The sequence below is a fragment of the Amphiprion ocellaris genome, chromosome 10 (assembly GCF_022539595.1).
Source record: "Amphiprion ocellaris isolate individual 3 ecotype Okinawa chromosome 10, ASM2253959v1, whole genome shotgun sequence".
Classification (NCBI taxonomy): Eukaryota; Metazoa; Chordata; class Actinopteri; family Pomacentridae; genus Amphiprion; species Amphiprion ocellaris.
Genome location: NC_072775.1, coordinates 23,534,442 through 23,550,659, shown reverse-complemented (window position 1 = coordinate 23,550,659; position 16,218 = coordinate 23,534,442). Strand labels below are relative to the sequence as shown.

The window sequence follows — 16,218 nt, the reverse complement described above, 5'->3', positions numbered from 1 at the left end:
TTGGTCCTAACTTTAGCATTTTAATGTTATATTAGAGAGAAGGATGTCCCAGTACATATCTGTCTATCTGTCCAGTTACTTCCAGGTGAAACATGCTGCAACCCTGCAGGAGTTTTGGAGGTTCTGGTGCGTTGCAGGCTCAAATACAGCAGGCTAACTGTCTGCAGTCTTTCTGCTAAGTTAAGCTAACCTGGTCATGACTGTAGTCTGTTGTTGGGTACAGACATTAAAGTGGTTTGATGGGGACAGTTGGGCCACATGTTACAACATAATAATGACGCTGGTTATTTTCCAGTAAGTTGTGGTGAAGTAAGTACCTGTGTGTGCACGTGTGTGTGTGTGTGTGTGTGTGTGTGTGTGTGTGTGTGTGTGTGTGTGTGTGTGTGTGTGTGTGTGTGTGTGTGTGTGTGTGTGTGAAATCTCCCTTTGTTCAAGAAAAAAACTCATACTAAATCATTACAAAAATAATAACTCATACACAGACACAAATAAGACAGGTGATACAATGTTAACACACACACACCCCAGATCAACAACAGATTGTATGAAAACTGTCCAGGTAGGGTGTCACGGAAGCAGGAGAGGAGGAAGACCCAAGTTTGACTGTGACTAGGCAGGGAGGGAACAATTTAAGGCAGTTTATTATTTAAAAAAAACAAAAACAAAAACAGAACCATATAGGCAGCAAAGCAGGTTGACCAGCAAACAAACTCAGAGGGCAAGCAGAAATCACAATCTGTAAATCAGGTAAGACATTAGAACACACAGTTCGATTAAAAAAAAGGGTGAAAAACCAAATGCAAACTGGCAAAGAGAGAATCAGTCTAGAGAGCTGATGAGGAGAGTGGAAACAGGTGGGCTGCCTGGAAATAAGAATGTTAGACTGAGGACATCTGGTGGGTGGAAGCTGTGATGCAAGGAAAACCAACATGGTCCAGAGCTGAACTGAGACACAAAGCAAAATACAGATCTGCATGCTTACACCTACACTCTCTGGCCACTTTCTTCGGTCTAATGAGGCACCTGGTTGAGCCTCATTTTACCTTCAGACCTGCCTTAATTTTTCATTGCATAGATTTAACAAGGTGCTTTCTTTTCTAAAAAAAAACACAGCAACAGATATGTATTGTGATGAAATCATACAATTTCTCTCTGACATCTTGATGAAATAAAGTGTTAGTTCACTTTTCTTACTTCCTCTTTGTTCACGTGTAGTGGTTGATTGTCAGTGATTATATAAAGACCTGTTGTTTTCACACTCTTCAGTGGATCAGCCATGGACAAAGGTTTGCTGCTGGTTCTGTTGTGTCTGCAGGTCGTCCTGCTCACCACAGTCTTCACTTCTGCTGATGCAGCCGCTCTGCTGAGAGATGATCAGCATCAACAACCTGTTGATCCAATCAGAAGTCTGCAGGTAACTTTGATTGTGTTGTTTTGGCCTGTTGAGTAGAGGACAGTTTTGTCTGTGTGTATTAATCCTTCACTTATACTGATTATCTCTTAGCAAGTGAAAAAAGGAGGACAGACGGAGCAGAAACTTCCATACTGGATATTCTGTGGGAGGAGACGAGGAGGATGCACTTTGACAGGAGTAAGCTTAATTTACTTGGAGTTTGTTCATTGTTTAGACATTACAACAACAACAACAAAACAATCACAGTGTAAATTTTGACTTGGATGACATTTGACTGATTATCTCTCTTCTACTTTATAGCGTGTGCAACCTCCTGAACCATCTTTTGACCACATCAAGTCACACTCAATAGACATCTTGAGTCAAGCTCTGCAGGAAGTGCCATTAGATGCAAAAGACAGAAAATGAATGAAGATAATTGTAATGCTTACAAATCAATGCAAGTGCTTTTTATCAGAAATAAAAGATTTCAAATCAGATATTGTGTTTTTCTATCTTTCTTTTTTTTAACACCTCACAGTTGTGGATGGTGACCAAAACAAACAGGACTCGCTGTCTTCTGACTGAATCCTGCAAAATCTTTCATATTACAAAGAGTGACATTGTGCAAAATAGGTTGATTTTGTACCTCAGTTCAATATTCTCTATAACCGAGGGTGATATGAAGTTGGTGTAATTTGAAAAATTTATGTGACATTACATTTCTCTTTAAACCTACATTCGTGTTTTCATTGATATGATCAAGAGAGACAGCAGGAAACAAAGCAGCCACATTATTAAATACACCATAAGTCAGCATTAATAATGAAGTGGTCCTGTGGTTGAACAAATAATTCCAAATTGGGCATCAAAGACCTAATTTCATTTGGTAAGTGGAAAAGAATTGGATATCACAGTGGTGTGCAAAAATCAGAACTCTTCCATTTTTGCATATTTCTCACACTTAAATATTGCAGATCATCAAACTAATATTAATATTTGCTGAATATTGGGTACAGACATTAAAGTAACATGGGGCCAAACTTTGTCCATCAAACCACACTACTACAGTCATGACCAGGTTAGCTTAGCATCAACACTGTTAGCAGACAGTTAGCCTGGCATTGGGTGAGCTGACGACTAGCCTGGTCATGACTGTAGTCTGTTGTTGGGTACAGACATTAAAGTGGTTTGATGGGGACAGTTGGGCCACATGTTACAACCTAATAATGACGCTGGTTATTTTCCAGTAAGTTGTAGTGAAGTAAGTACGTGTGTGTGTGTGTGTGTGTGTGTGTGTGTGTGTGTGTGTGTGTGTGTGTGTGTGTGTGTGTGTGTGTGTGTGTGTGTGTGAAATTTCCCTTTGTTCAAGAAAAAAACTCATACTAAATCATTACAAAAATAATAACTCATACACAAACACAAATAAGACAGGTGATACAATGTTAACACACACACACCCCAGATCAACAACAGATTGTATGAAAACTGTCCAGGTAGGGTGTCACGGAAGCAGGAGAGGAGGAAGACCCAAGTTTGACTGTGACTAGGCAGGGAGGGAACAATTTAAGCCAGTTTATTATTTAAAAAAAAAAAATATATACAAAAACAGATCCATATAGGCAGCAAAGCAGGTTGATCAGCAAATAAACTCAGAGGGCAAGCAGAAATCACAATCTGTAAATCACATAAGACATTAGAACAGGCAATCAGATTTTTTTTTTTTAAAAAGGGTGAAAAACCATCTGAATGTTGCAGCTGAAATCCAGACTCTAGCTAACAGTAGCAACCAGGAGTTACTACTATGGTCTTTTGCTGATATAGCTGGTCTGCTTCAAAGTTTGACATGTGTGTTCAGAGTTGATCTTCTGCATACCTTGGTTGTAACCAGTGGTTATCTGAATCACTGTTGTCTTCCTATTACCTGGAACCAATCTCCATTCTCCTCTGAACTCTGCCATCAACAAGGCATTTTCTCCCAGAGAACTACTGCTCACTGGATATCTTCTCTTTTTGGACCACTCTCTGTAAGCCCTAGAGATGTTTGTGTGTGAAAATCTTTGTTTCTGAAATAGTCAGACCAGCCCATCTGGTACCAACAACCATGCCACATTTAAAGTCACTTCAATCTTCTTTCTTCCCCATTCTGATGCTCAGTTTGAACTTCAGCAGGTCGTCTGGATCATGTCTACAGGCCTAAATGCACTGAGTTGCTGCCATGTGATTGGCTGATTAACAAGCAATTGAACAGGTGAACCTGATAAAGTGGACACTCAGTGAATTCTGTACTTATGTGTGATTCCATGTTTCCATATTATACTTGAGAGAGGGGACAGTAAACATGTTATGCTCCAGAAGCAGAGACTCACGTGCAGGCAATCACAACCAGTCCACAGAGAATGCAATACAATAATATTTATTAGGAGAGAGATTCAATTACAGGAGAAATTACTTAAGCAAAACAAAGCTATCTATAACTCAAGGAAGACCGCTAATGGTGGGAGGCTAAATAACAGGTAAGCTAAACTACATAAGATAACCAGAGGAAACTGTCATAGCCCAAACACTGTAACAGTGGCAGAAAAGACTAAATCAAAAGGACTACTCAACCAATAACCGACTAAATCTGTATGTGGCCAGAACAATAAACACTAAACTAGAGGAGAGTAGTCATGGAATCAGAAAACACTATTAACAGGAATTCGTGAAACAGCTCAAGCTGACACAAAACTACGATTACTAGAAACTAACTATGATTGGGTACCGGGAAGAGCAGGGAACAGACTGTGGAAGAACAGGACCGGGAAGGAAGTGGGTCCAGATGCTGGAGGTGGTGTGTGGCTGGAGCAGTGACAGAGAAGAACAGGTGCTGCAGAGGAATGGCGTTCCGGTGTACGGCTGGAGGTGAGACGGAGACAAGCCAGTGCTGCAGAGGTGAGTGAATGAGGCAGGATGTGAACTGGGAAACAGAGAAACACGATTAGAACGACGGAAGACTCAGGAGCTGGACAAAAAAAGCAACAACACTGACTAGTACAACAATCCAGCAAAGAGTGATGGCTGTGCCCCGCTTATATGGAGAAGGTGGTAGTTGCTGATTATTCCCACCTGCCTGTGATAACCGATGAGCAACACCTGCTCACACACCAAGCTCACGCCACCTGGAGAGAGACAGAGAGAGAGAAGAAACTGCCACTATGTGGCATTAGATGCAGAGAACATGACAAAACAGCTTTCTCTTCTACGAAACACAGCAGCAGACGTGATGAAATCATGTAATTTCTCTCTGACGTGTTGATGAAGTAAAGTGTTAGCTCACTTTTCTTACTTCCTCATTGTGGAATATTATGAAACTGTATACTGGCTTTACACAAGTCTGGCCTAAGTCTTCGGTCAGCAAGACTGCAGCTGATCCAAAGATTTGATGAAGAACTGTTTTATTGCATCCACATGAGGCAGTATACATCCAGGTATGATAGTGAGCAGAAGATGAGTGAGTGTTTGTATGTATGAATATGTATGTGGTTTCCTATAAAGGAGCAAACAGAAAAATATAATGAATAAATGTGCTACACACTAATAAACATGTATATGTGTGCAATGATAGTAACAAATACACAGTCGTATAACCGGCCTATCATTATATTAACACAGTTATATATGCATACGTTAATAAAGAATAAACATGGTTGCAATTGCGCTTAATGTCCACAAGGGCGCTCCAGAGGGCCACCTACAGAGGTTTCATAACTTGGCCCTCGTGTTTAATGGCGGACAGAGCGAGGCAGATCAATTAACCTTAGCAGAGAACATAAATGCGCTTTGGCACAGCGAAATCCCTCTATGTAAGGTGGGTTTTACATATAGCACATAGATAACAATATTTACAAACGTTTGGAATACTTACATAGGCATTTACACACAAATAAGCACAAACACACAAAAGTCCACGAGATGCGTCTCACTGTTGTGGCTCCCTCTGCGTACTGAACACCTGAGGAGCAGTGCGCATGTCATTGGGAGCCGAATGTGACGCAATGACGCTGTCTCTTAAAGGCACAGCAGGTAAGGGCAGGGAAATTTGCACACTCATTCACATGAAGTGGTTTTGTTGTCAGTGATTATATAAAGACCTGTTGCTTTCACACTCTTCAGTGGATCAGCCATGGACAAAGGTTTGCTGCTGGTTCTGTTGTGTCTGCAGGTCGTCCTGCTCACCACAGTCTTCACTTCTGCTGATGAAGCCGCTCTGCTGAGAGATGATCAGCATCAACAACAGCCTGCTGATCTGATGAGAAGTCTGCAGGTAACTTTGATTGTGCTGTTTTGGCCTGTTAAGTAGAGGAATGTTTTGTCTGTGTGTATTAATTCTTCATTTATATTGATTATCTTTTAGCAAGTGAAACAAAGAGGACACTGCGGGAGGAGAGAAGGAGGATGCACTTTGACAGGAGTAAGCTTAATTTATTTGGAGTTTGTTTATTGTTTGGACAGTACAACAACAAGAACAACACAATCACAGTGTAAATTTTGACTTGGATGACATTTGACTGATTATCTCTCTTCTACTTTATAGCATGGGCAACCTTTTGAACCATCTTTTGACCAGCAAAGGAAAGAAAGGGGACAGACGGAAAACAAACCAATTCCATTCCAGAGACTCTGTGGGAGGAGACCAGGAGGATGCACTACAGCGGGAGTAAGCTTAATTTATTTGGAGTTTGTTCGTTGTTTAGACAGTACAACAAAAACAAAACAATCACAGTGTAAATTTTGGCACGGATGACATTTGACTGATTATCTCTCTCCTACTTTTTATCTTTATCTTTCATTTCACAACATCTTTTGATCAGTGGAAGCCACGCCGAAAAATAGACATCTAGAGTCAAGCTCTGCAGGAAGTGCCATCAGATGCAGAAGATTGCAAATGAATGAAGATAATTGTAATGCTTATAAAACAATGCAAATGCTTTTAATCAGAAATAAAAGATTTCAAATCAGATATTGTGTTTTTCTATCTTTTTTTGTTTGTTTGTTTGTTTGCCACACAGTTCTGGATGGTGACCAAAACAATAAGGACTCCCTGTCTTCTGACGGAATCCTGCAAAACCTTCCATATTATGAAGAACAACACTGTGCAACATAGATTGATTTTGTACCTCAGTACAATATTCTCCATAACTGAGAGTGATATGAAGTTGGTGTAATTTGAAAAATTTATGTGACGTTACATTTCTCTTTAAACCTACATTCGTGTTTTCATTGATATGATAAAGAAAGACAGCAGGAAGCAAAGCAGCCACATCATTAAATATACCATAAGTCAGCATTAATAATAAAGTGGTCCTGTGGTTGAACAAACCATTTCAAATTGGGCATCAAAGACCTAATTTCATTTGTTAAAAGAGTAGGATATCACAGTGGTGTGCAAAAAAACAGAACTCTTCCATTTTTGCATATTTCTCACACTTGAATGTTTCAGATCATCAAACTAATATTAATATTTATTGAATATTAAACAGAGGTAACCCACAAAAGCCAAAATGCCATTTTAAAATGATGGTTTATTGAAGAATTATTGAAAACCTGTATCAAACCTGTGAAAAAGTAAATGCACCCCTAAACCTAATAACTGGTTGGTCCATTGGCAGCAACAACTGCAGTTAAATGTTTGTTACAGCTTGTGATCAGTCTTTTACATCACCATGGAGGAATTTTGTTCCACTCTTCTCTGCAGAATAGTTTTAATTTGGTCACATTAGATGGTTTTCAAGCATGAATTGTAATTTTGAGGTCTTGCCTCAGCATCTCAATTATATTCAAGTCCACACTTTGACTTAGCAAATTCAGAACCTTCATTTTGTTCTTTTTGAGTCACTCAGAGGTGGACTTGCTTGTGTGTTTTGGGTTATTGTCGTGCTGCATAAATCCTTTGTGTTGAGGTCATGAACTGATGGTGGATATTCTCCAGGAGGCTTTTCTGATAGAGAGCAGAATTCATGGCTCCATCAGTTGTCCAGGTCCTGTGGAAGCAAAGCAGCCTCAAACCATCACACTCCCACCACCATGTTTCACTGCTGGTATCAGGTTCTTCTTGTGGAATGTAGTATTAGCTTCACACCAGATGTAATGAACGCCATCCTCCAAAAGTGTACATATATATATATATATATATATATATATATATATATATATATATATATATATATATATATATATATATAGTGTAGGTTTTACTGTATGGCTAAATGATGTAATTCATGCTATATACAGTCATGGAAAAAATGACTAGACCACCCTTGTTTTCTTCAATCTCTTGTTCGTTTTAATGTCTGGTACAACTAAAGGTTGGAAGAGTTTAATTTCAGAGCTGATATCAGACATTTTCCATGGTTTTCTTGATAATAACTTAAACCACTTAAGTTCTTCCATCAGTAGCTATGACATTGTTCTGCCAAAATCAGTGATTTTTGGCATTCCATGTTTTGTTTTCTGTCTGTTTTAGTCACATGACACACACAGAAGTTAGTACTGATTCATAACCACTGTTTCTGATGACTGCCGCCATGCATCTTGGCTTGCTCTCCAGCAGCTTCTGAAATTTTGTATTTGCTGCTGCCTATCTTGGCCAGGACTCCCTTGAAAAAGAGGTTCTTTATCTCAACGGGATCTCTCCTGGTTAAATAAAGGTTAAATTTAAAAAAATGTTCTGCTGTCACAGCAGCTCATTCCTGTTGCATAAATTCAAACAAATTTGCTTTGTTTTTGGGCTTGTGGTTCTCCATTTTGTGTTTGATGACTTTCCACAGGTTTTTAGTTGGATTTAGATCTGGTGATTGAGCAGGCCAAGACGTGGTTCCAATGTTCTGGTTCTCCATCCAGGTTTTAACTGACCTTGTCTTGTTGGAAAATCCAGTCATTGAAGGCAGGAAAGAGTTTTCCAGCTGATGGAATAAGACTGCTTTCAAGAGTAGCCCTGTACATGACCTGGTTCATTTGTCCTGTTCCACCCAGACTGAAACTACCCCAGATGGTCACTGATCCACCCCCATGTTTTACTGTAGGGACAGACAGTCTGGTTTGTAGCTTCTCCAGGCTTCCTCCTCACCAGTAAGTTGGCTGGAGTGGGCATCAACTGAAAATTGGATTCATCACTGAAGAGAACTTTAGACTAATCATCAACAGTCCAATCCTTGTGATCCCCGCAAGGAGTAACCGGGCTTTCCTCTGCCTTTCCTTGGTGAAGGGCTTCTTCCTGCCATGTGTGACTTCAGACCAGCTTCACCAAGTCGCTTTCCAACTGTCCTTGCAGAACAAGTCCCATTTCTCCACAGTGTCCACTCATTTTAAGGTCCCTGGAGGTCTGAGGACGATTCCTGACACAGGAACGGATGAGTGACGGTTTATCTGGTGTGTAGAAAGACGTTTCCTGCCGAGACAGCTAGCAGTTTGGTAGAACCATGTTGGGCTTGTTTTTTCTTGGTGTACTGAACGGCTGTCTTGGAGATCTTCAGTTTTTTCGCTACCTGTCTCTCACTCATGCAAATTTCCAGCAGTGCCAAGATGGCTGCCTTTGTGGCTTCACATAGTTCTTTTGTTTTAGGCGTTATGTGAGAGCTGACAAGTTCAAAGTTCTGAAATGGCTTCTTATATACCCTGAGAATACAATTAAGCTTAAGCATGTCAAGTAGGACATAAAGTATTATGGAATCAGCTGCATTTTTAGTTGTGTTCATTGTATTCTTCAGATAATATACCTTTAGTGGTACCAGGCATTGAAATGAACAAGGAATTGAAGAAAACAAGGGTGGTTTAATAGTTTTTCCATGACTGTATGTACTCATATGTCTAAAAAAAAAACAGAAATAAAATTTTAATCCTTTACTAAGTTAACAAATAATGTTATATTAGCACAATAAGAGGTTATGGGTGGATTTGTCAACTCCATCAGCTTATACGTCAACTCTGTAAGACAAGGAATCTGATGGAGTTGATGCCTGATGGAGTTGACATAAGGGCAAGTATTTTCCCTCCAAAACATCTGTTGTACAATGCAGCTAGCTGGTTTTTCCTCAGTTGCTAGCTGTCTCAACAACCTCACTCAAACGTTTAAATTCAACCCACTATGGTTTAAAAAACTTAAAAAAAACGGAAAGACGGTGTTGACATGGTCCAGCTGTGACCATAGGAATATTGACATTGTTTATGTGTGGTAATGTTGCATTCAGCACAGCCAGGAAGACGAAAAGAGGTCTTCAGCAATATGCTGACCATGCTGTTGCCTGCTTTCATGAGGTTTATGAAAAATCTGCTGGAGTTGACTGAAACTGAGGACACAACTTTGATCGACAGCTTTTTATGGAAAATATTGTTTGACGTTCAATTCATGCATTGTTTTACATATTTATAACCCTTCTGTTTAATTTATCTGTATTCATAATTTTTGAGTTTTTAAATGTTTTTTTGGGCTGATCACTATTGTGAACCCTTGCTGAGGACAAATACAATAACATGGACCTTCTAAAGCTAGACCATACAATTAAAGAAAATTTCCCAAAAAAGACTAAAATGATTGCTAAAAAATAGCAAAGGTATACACAGTTCCTTTAGATTTAACTTTGTAAGTATAACAATTATGACAGATTTCTTGATTTTTGATGTAAATTAGACTTTTGTACGTCAGACATGTTTTGTCCCAACTCTAGAGAATGAGTGATATATAGTCTTCTGTTTAATTTCTGTATTGCAATCAATCCTCCAAAAAGCATCTTGAGATGATAATTATCAATTAGTAATTAGTAGTAAAATAAGTCTGTTTATATGCCATGTATCAATTTTGGATGATTATCATCAATGATTTGTGAACTTAAATAAATGTCGTGTCATTTTATAGTATTAGTAAAGGGGAAAAAAATCCTTCACTATAAAACCTCGTAGCTTCTTATTTGATCAGTTTTATCAGTTCGTCATTATTGTCTCCTTCAATTAGTAGTTTCCTGCTCATATACTGATCCATTTAGCCAATTACACCTTGCATTATGTTTTTCACTGACTTCCACTGACCCGAGTGCTTCACTTCTCACTATTTATAGATATATTTATAGAGCGATGCAGACGCAGAGAGCCATCCAGGGCTTATTGTCAACAAGACAGGTCTAATGGTGGATTCAGGAGCAACTTCGCATATTATCAGGGATATAGCAAAGTTCAAGGAGTTTGACGATGATTTGAAGCCCCAGACGTACTGCGTGGAATTAGCTGATGGTGTGATGCACACAAAATGTATGGTCACATTTGTGTTGATGTATGTATATTATTAAGCAATCTGTTTTTTGTCAATATTAAGGAAACAAACATTCCATTAGTGAGATGAAACACTCAGTAATTAATTTCACATTTATTGTGGTTAAAATCCTCAGTTCATTAGGAAGAGGGAGAGCGGAACCAGTGTGCTCAGGTGTTGTTCCGCCCAGGCTTCTTTAGGTGTGGGTTTCCGCCCCTGTCCTCAGAGGAATTTTGGGAAGATAAATGATAGGTTCGTGTCTTCATTCCTGTGAACCTTTTACTTGTGTTTTCCAGGGAGACACCGGACCAAAAATTTTTTGTTGCTGTGGTTGCAAGCTTTGGGACCCATAACAATGACACCAGATGCACTGGAGTGGCTGAACGCAGAGGAAACGCGGAGGTCGTTCTGATCGACAGCAGAGGCCACAACACGACCCTGAAAAATGCATTGTACATCCCTTCCTACCCGCAAGACATTTTTTCAGTGAAAGCAGCTACTTCGAGTGCAGCAACGGTGATCTTCAAGCAGGGAAAAGATCTCCTATAACACAAGGACGGTACAAACTTTCATATTCATGTGTGTAACAGTCTATATTATCTACAGACACTAAGTGATGAATGTACTGACAAACGTAGCAGTTGTCACGACCTACTGAAATGGCATGAGATCCTAGGACACTGTAATTATGATGACATCCAAAAGTTAGAGTGTTGTTAAAGGCATGACAATCAAGGGTAAAGTAGATAAAACTCCACATTGTGAAGTGTGCACTCAGGGAAAGTTTACCCAAACTAGGAACTGGGAGCATGATGTAAGAGCCAAAACAGCTTTAGAGCTGGTACACACAGACATAGCGGGACCAATAGACCCAGAGTCTAGAGATGGACATAGGTTTACATTATCATTCACTGATGACTATTCCAGTGCAGTGTTTGTATACTTTTTAAAGAACAAGAGTGACAGTACAAGCAACAGAGAAGTTTCTTGCTGATACAGCCCCATATGGGAAGATCAAACATATCAGATCTGACAATGGTGCAGAGTTCATGGGCAAAAGTTATCCGGCGTTACTGAGCAAAAACGGGATTAGACATGAAACCTCAGTACCTTATTCACCACACCAGTATGGTACTGCTGAGCGAAGCTGGTGAACTCTCTTTGACATGGCTAGGTGTATGTTGATAGAGAGTGACCTGCCAAAAGAGTTATGGACCTATGCAGTGCAGACAGCAGCTGTAGTGAGGAACAGATGCTTTAACAATCGCACAAAGCAAACACCATATTTCATGCTGACTGGAAGAAGGTCTGACATTTCCAAAATACAAAAATTTGGATCAGTATGTTATGCTGATAAACAGGACAAAGGAAAACTAGACTCAAGGAATGAGAAGGGGATATTTGTCGGTTACGACAAGAACAGCCCAGCCTACATGGTTTACACTCCTGACAATGGAAAGGTGCAGAAGCACAGACTGGTGAAGTTTGTAACCAAAACACATGTTGAGCATCAGACACACACAGACATAGCATTTGATGGTGATGACTTTGAGGTACAGAACAGGGTGAACAGGAATAGACAAAGAAATGAGGAGAGTCCAGGACATAGTGGAGACCAGGTTCCAGACACTATACCTGAGGTGAACAGCCAAGGGCAAACAGATGAGACCAAACATGAGCAGAAGTGATACCCTTCCAGAGTGAGAAACAAGCCAGGTTACTTAAGTGAATATGTATCTGGTGATGAAAGTGAGGATCAGGTACTGATGAACATAGATCACTGTTACAAACTGATGTGTAACGTACCTTTAACATTCAGGGAAGCTGTAACCTTACCTAAATCAAGGGAATGGGTTATTGCAATAGATGAAGAGATCCAATCACTGAGAGAAAATAACACATTTACCCTGATAAAATTGCCTGAAAGTTAGAAAGTAGTGGGGGGTAAATGGGTGTATGCCATCAAGAACAATGTGGATGGAACTCACAAATACAAGGCACGATATGTAGCCAAAGGATACAGTCAAAAAGTAGGTGTAGATTATGATGAAACATTTGCTCCTACTGCTAACATGGCCAGTGTAAGAGTGTTGATGCAAAAAGCAGCACAGGCAAACCTGATTTTACATCAGATGGATGTCAAAACTGCCTACCTACATGCACCAATAGATTGCGAGGTTTACTTGGAACAGCCAAAAGGTTATGAAGAGAAATCTAGCACAAACAAAAGGTTGGTGTATAAGCAGGAAAAGTCCCTATATGGACTGAAACAATCCGGCAGAAATTGGAACAAAACTCTACATGAGTATCTGAGTGAAAACAAATTTTCACAAAGCCCTGTTGATCATTGTGTTTACACGAGGGAGACAGAAAATGAGAAGATGATCATGATAATATGGGGTGATGATTTATTAATTGCTGCAAGTGATGAAAATGCACTGAATATTGTGACAGAAATGCTCACAGCAAGATTCATGATGAAGGACTTGGGAAAACTGACACATTTCCTGGTATTGATTTTGACCAAAGTGATGGATGTGTAAAAATGTCACAGAAGAAATATGTTGAAAGGATTCTTGAAAGTTTTGACATGCAAAATTGTAAAGCTAGAGAGACACCTTGCAAACAAAAACTGAACTATGCTGATGACGCAGAAATGTGTGATATCAGAAAATACAGAGAGGCTGTTGGAAGCTTACTTTATCTTGCAGCATGTACAAGACCTGACCTGAATTTTGTTGTAAGTAAACTTTCACAGTACTTTACTGAACCAACCGAAGAGCAATGGACTACTGTTAAACATGTACTGAGATATCTAAAGGGGACAGCTGAGAAAGAGTTGTGTTACAGGAAATGCAACATGAAAAGATGAGACTACACGCTTACAGTGATGCGGATTGGGCAGCTGATATAATTGACAGATGAATGGTGCGTTGATTTCTTGGAAGACCAAAAGGCAGCCTACTGTTGCCCTTTCCATGTACGAGGCTGAATATATGGCGTTAGCTGCTACTACTCAAGAGTGTATGTACCTAGTGCAACTACTAGATGGCATTGACAAATGTAAATACGCACTTCCTAAAGTCTATGAAGATAATCAGGGTATAATAGCTTTAGCTAAAAATCCTGTGAATAGACAGAGATGCTAGCATGTTGACATCAAATGTCATTTTGTAAGGTCAACTGCAAATGATGGGAAAATAAGTTTGGAGTATTGTCCAACAGACCTGATGGTTGCAGATGTTATGACAAAGCCTGCAACAAAATTTAAATAGATTAAGTTTGCAAAGTTTATGTTTGGAGATCAGTTATGTATATGAAAATGTACATGATCCAGAGTTGAGGCTTTATGATGTTTGCTTAAAATCACAATGTCAGAGCAAGTGGAGGTGTTGACATATATGAAAAGTGTGCTCTCAATTTGTGGAAATGGACTTCTATTCATGATGTCATGGAAATGAACCAATGGGGGGTGCTGTTGTTGATATACTGTTTTTGGTGCCGTCGTTGTTGCCTGTCTTATAAAGAGGAATAAAATGGTTCCAAAGAGGACTGATGCCCCACTGTTGTGAAATTATTCTGGTCTAGCACTGGGTGTCCACGCCAGAATCGCCGTGGAATTAATCTCTGCTAACATTTGTGACCTGAGAGAGGGGACAGTAAACAGCTTTCACTTCTACAAAACACAGCAGCAGATATGTATTATGATGAAATCATGCAATTTCTCTCTGACATCTTGATGAAATAAAGTGTTAGTTCACTTTTCTTACTTCCTCATTCACATGAAGTGGTTGATTGTCAGTGATTATATAAAGACCTGTTGCTTTCACACTCTTCAGTGGATCAGCCATGGACAAAGGTTTGCTGCTGGTCCTGTTGTGTCTGCAGGTCGTCCTGCTCACCACAGTCTTCACTTCTGCTGATGCAGCCGCTCTGCTGAGAGATGATCAGCATCAACAACCTGTTGATCCGATAAGAAGTCTGCAGGTAACTTTGATTGTGTTGTTTTGGCCTGTTGAGTAGAGGAAAGTTTTGTCTGTGTGTATTAATCCTTCATTTATATTGATTATCTTTTAGCAAGTGAAACAAAGAGGACGCTGTGGGAGGAGAGAAGGAGGATGCGCTTTGACAGGAGTAAGCTTAATTTATTTGGAGTTTGTTTATTGTTTAGACAGTTCAACAACAACAAAACAATCACAGTGTAAATTTTGACATGGATGTCATTTGACTGATTATCTCTCTCCTACTTTTTATCTTTATCTTACATTTCAGAGCATGCTTCGGCCAGTACAACCCACTCTGAAACCAGACATCTAGAGGCAAGCTCTGCAGGAAGTGCCATCAGATGCAGAAGATTGCAAATGAATGAAGATAATTGTAATGCTTACAAAACAATGCAAAGGCTTTTAATTAGAAATAAAAGATTTCAAATCAGATATTGTGTTTTTCTATCTTTCTTTTTTTGTTTGTTTCTTTGCCACACAGTTCTGGATGGTAACTAAATCAAAAAGGACTTGCTGTCTTCGGACTGAATCCTGCAAAATCTCTCATATTAAAAAGAGTAAAATTGTGCAAAATAGGTTGATTTTGTAACTCAGTTCAATATTCTCTATAACTGAGAGATATGAAGTTGGTGTAATTTGAAAAATTTATGTGACGTTACATTTTCTGATAGAGAGCAGAATTCATGGCTCCATCAGTTGTCCAGGTCCTGTGGAAGCAAAGCAGCCTCAAACCATCACACTCCCACCACCATGTTTCACTGCTTGTATCAGGTTCTTCTTGTGGCATGTAGTATTAGCTTCACACCAGATATAACGGACCTCATCCGCCAAAAGTTCCACTTTTGCCTCATCAGTCCATGTTATTCCAAAAATGTTGGGGCTCATACACACACACATACATATATATATATATATATATATATATATATATATATATATATATATATATATATATATATATATATATATATATATATATATATACAGAGATTAAACAGAAGACTATCTGTTTAATTTCTGTATTGTAATCAATCCTCCAAAAAGCATCTTGAGATGATAATTATTGAATATTTACATTGGAAAGATCAAATAAAACACTGTCATTGTTTTATTCATAGTACCATAAGTCTGTTTTTATGCCATGTATCAATTTTGAATGATTATTAATAATGATTTGTGAACTTAAATAAATGTTGTGTCATTTTATAGTATTAGTAAAGGGAAAAAATCCTTTACTATTAAACCTAGTAGCTTCTTATTTGATCAGTTTTATCAGTTTGTCGTTATTGTGTCCTTCATTTGGAGTTTCCTGGTCATATACTGATCCATTCCACCAGTAACACCTTGTATAATGTTTCCACTGACTTCCATTGACCAGAGTGCTTCACTGCTCACTATTTATAGATTCTCACAAGAACAGATATCGTGAGAGAAAAATAATGTTCTTAAAATGTGTCTCACAATCTGTCATCAGTGTGGTTTTCAATGATGAGGAAGAGTTAAAGTGTGTTTCTCAGAAGTTCTGTTGGACAGATTTT

The 16,218-nt window shown here is 39.0% G+C and overlaps 1 long non-coding RNA gene across 1 annotated transcript; it reads right to left on the bottom strand.

The window, feature by feature from the left end:
* Nucleotides 1–3,793: 3,793 nt before the first annotated feature.
* LOC118469713 (uncharacterized) lies at nucleotides 3,794–4,825 on the bottom strand. The gene is made up of 2 exons (XR_004846664.2): nucleotides 4,502–4,825; nucleotides 3,794–4,352 (listed from the first exon to the last, which is right to left on the bottom strand). It is a non-coding gene; the product is annotated as an uncharacterized LOC118469713 (long non-coding RNA).
* Nucleotides 4,826–16,218: the final 11,393 nt, after the last annotated feature.